The 3407-nt window shown below is 42.4% G+C and overlaps 1 pseudogene; it reads right to left on the bottom strand.

Moving 5' to 3' along the window:
• Window positions 1-261: 261 nt before the first annotated feature.
• LOC122470607 lies at window positions 262-1437 on the bottom strand (annotated as a pseudogene).
• Between the last annotated feature and the right edge of the window lie 1970 nt (window positions 1438-3407).

The raw sequence follows: 3407 nt of genomic DNA, 5'->3' as shown, positions 1-3407 counted from the left end.
TTAAGCGTCCGACTTCAGCCAGGTCACGATCTCGCGGTCCGTGAGTTCGAGCCCCGCGTCGGGCTCTGGGCTGATGGCTCAGAGCCTGGAGCCTGTTTCCGATTCTGTGCCTCCCTCTCTCTCTGCCCCTCCCCCGTTCATGCTCTGTCTCTCTCTGTCCCAAAAATAAATAAACGTTGAAAAAAAAAATTAATAAAGACAGGCATATTGGTTAAACTCTCACTTGAAATGCAAGTTTAAAATGTTTATCTCAAGTCGCTATTTCATAAGAATTTCATAGTCAACCTATCTTTATACTCATGGTTTTCATCATTAACAGTGCTATTTTAAAATATGACAATCCTCTGACCAGAGGCTATACTAGCCATTCTGCCTTAACCAGTACTCTACTACACTGATTACATTATCACCCTGAATGTAAGTGCTGTCCAAGGACCTTTAAAGAAGGACTTCTATCAACTTCTCTTATTATTAAAGGTATCAAACTAAATTATACAAGTCCCACTTCTAGTTAGAGCATGGAAAATCATAAAAGAATATTGCTCTTGCCATAACAAGAATACACCAGCTAAACTAAAAAGTATGCTCTCCTTTTCTTTTCTTTTTTTTTTTTTTTTTTTTTTTTTTTTTTTTTACTCATCAAAGAAAATATTTTACGCAAGTTCCCAAAACAAATTTGAGGAGTTAAGTTGGGTCTGAATTGAAGAAAAAGGCCAAGTTAAGTCTGGAAACAAAGTTTTAATTTGGTGGAAGTTGAACTCGATGTATATACATTCTAATCAAAGACTTGTCCCACATAGGATTTTTCAAGTTTTTAAGAGTCTACCAGACCAAACCCTTCACTGCCTTTGCTGCTTTTGCTTTGCTTTTCCCCTTACCTTTTCTCGCTTTGCCTTCAGCCTTTTCCTTTGTCTCTGGTTCATCCATGCGGGTAGAAGACTCTTTGTTTCTCTTAATACAAGTCTCCAAATTCATGTCATCTTTTTCATCTTGCACTATGCACTGAGTTTTCTCTTGACAGTGTTTCGGTACCACCACAGTTGCTATCTCTTGAACATCTTTCATTAAAACATCACTATATACTTTAAGAATACTTTTAAGTCTGCTATGCTCCTTTGCGGCATTCTTTTTTCTCTTTTCAGCACCCATCTTCCTTTTCCACTTACTCCACAAGCTTTTTGCCATATTTTACCTGGAACGCAGGAAACTCAGAAACTTAGAGACTGCACACAGTCCACACTGACCGGAAGCCTCCACACTTCCACCCTCTGGGCAGCATCTTCCACAGACTCCCCCAAGTATGCTTTAATTTAAAGCCATCAAATAATAATTCACACAATGAAATTAAAATTTCCAGAGGAAAGTGTGAGCCTTTTCCAGGTGAGTAAAGACTGAGACTGCTTTCATAGCTGGGAATATGTCTTATCTGGGGATATAAACAAGTAGAGGAGCTCCTCTCCCATAAGCATTTCTTTGTTTGGACAAAGAAATGGACAAATAAAATTGTATGACTGTAAAAAATGGAAAGATGGTATAAAATCTAGAAGAGTCTCAAATGTAATGCTATTCTTCCTGATCCAACAATTCTTCTCCAATCTTACTAAGTACCAGCTGAGGGCAGAGCTCAAAAGAAGAGAAAGTTTTCACTGACTTCTAGTTCTTGAGTCATAAAGTCTCGCCTGCGGAGTAGAACTGAACTCATCCAAAACCTATTTTAAAACAGAGAAGATCTGAAATTAGTTAAAGCTTCAACCTAGCACTGATGTAACTCAACTCTATTAAAATAAAAAATATCAAACTTTCACCCTAGCTTCCTTACAAAGGAAACAGCATGCCCTCCAAAGGAAAAAAAAAATCTAGTTCAAGCTTTACTGTGTCTTGTTTTTTCATATAACATCTAGCATACAATAAAAATTAAGAGGGAGATGCCTGGGTGGCTTAGTTGGTTAGGAATCCAACTTCAGCTCAGGTCATGATCTCATGGTTTGTGAGTTCAAGCCCTGTGTCAGGCTCTGTGCTGACAGCTCAGAGCCTGGAGCCTGCTTCAGATTCTGTGTCTCCCCCTCCCATGCTCATGTTCTGTCTATCTCTGTCTCTCAATAATAAATAAACGTTAAAATTTTTTTTTTAATTATGAGACATGGGTGGCTCAGTCAGTTGAGTGTCCAACTTCGGCTCGGGTCATGATCTTGCGGTTTGTGAGTTCGAGCCCCATGTCGGGCTCTGTGCTGACAGCTTGGAGCCTGGAGCCTGCTTCAGATTCTGTGTCTCCCTCTCTCTCTGCTCCTCCCCCACTTGTGCTCTGTCTCTCCCTCTATCAAAAATAAATAAAAAATGTAAAAAAAAATTTTTTTAAATATATTGATCAGGACAAAGAACAGAAAAGGACAAGAGTGGGAACAGAAAGACCAGTCTGGAGGTGACTGTAAGAATCTAGGCAGGAAACAAGAATGCCTGCAATTGGGTGGTTGGACAGGAAACCACAAGAAGTGGCAGGTGTGGAATAAGTCCTGAGGTTGAGCTGCCAGGGCTTGATGCTGGATTGGATGTGGAGTATGAGAAGCAAGCAGAAAAAGAGGGTAATTGCAAGGGTTCTGGCTCCATCAATGGGAATAATGTAGTTGCTATCCACTGGGATAGGTTCTGGGCCAACCAGACACCTGTCTTCTTGTGGGGAGTGGTATCTGAGCTGGGGAAGACATTCAAGTAATCCAGTGTAATCTCTACCTATATGGTCATTGACAGCACTGGGTTCTTGATCTCACAGCTGAGGAGGGCCTAATTGTCCATCTGCAGGTTGAGTGTCCAGGTGAGCAGGGCATGCACTTCCATGGTGCCCTCACTGCCTGGGGAGTGGCTGTGGAACAGGAAGTAGATGGGCTTGGCACTGTGGACCCAGCATGGGAACTCTTGGCTCACTGCCGTCTCTTGGATGTTCTCTCGGTGGTTACCTGGAGGAGGATGTTGGGACCTGGGGTCAGATTGTGGCCGGGGTGCTCCACGTAGGGACACCCACCCTGGTTCTCAGTGTTCAGCAGGGACAGCGACCTCTGCATCTTGCTGTCATCCAGGTGATGGTGCAGGAGGCTGCAGAATGACCTGCTGTCCTGGAGTGGGCCAGAGCTTGCAGCCAGCAGCTCTGACAAGGGAACTACATTGATGAGTTCTCCTTCTGGTTTGAAATAAACCTGTCTTTACTAGCAGGTGAGCCTCTTTTAGCCCCAGTTTCCTTCCAAAGTCTGATCTTTAATAACTGAGTCTTTACTAACTGATTGCCTCCTTCGTTCTGGTCCCTCCTCCTTATTCACTTTGCTAGCTCCTCGTGTCCTAATCCTCCAAATTTTTCAGTATCTCAGTTCTGCCTTTGGACTTCCTTTTTTTCTCAACATGCATTCTCTAGGTAATCT

This window comes from Prionailurus bengalensis, chromosome D3, assembly GCF_016509475.1.
Source record: "Prionailurus bengalensis isolate Pbe53 chromosome D3, Fcat_Pben_1.1_paternal_pri, whole genome shotgun sequence".
NCBI lineage: Eukaryota > Metazoa > Chordata > Mammalia > Carnivora > Felidae > Prionailurus > Prionailurus bengalensis.
This window is presented reverse-complemented; position numbering and strand designations above follow the sequence as displayed.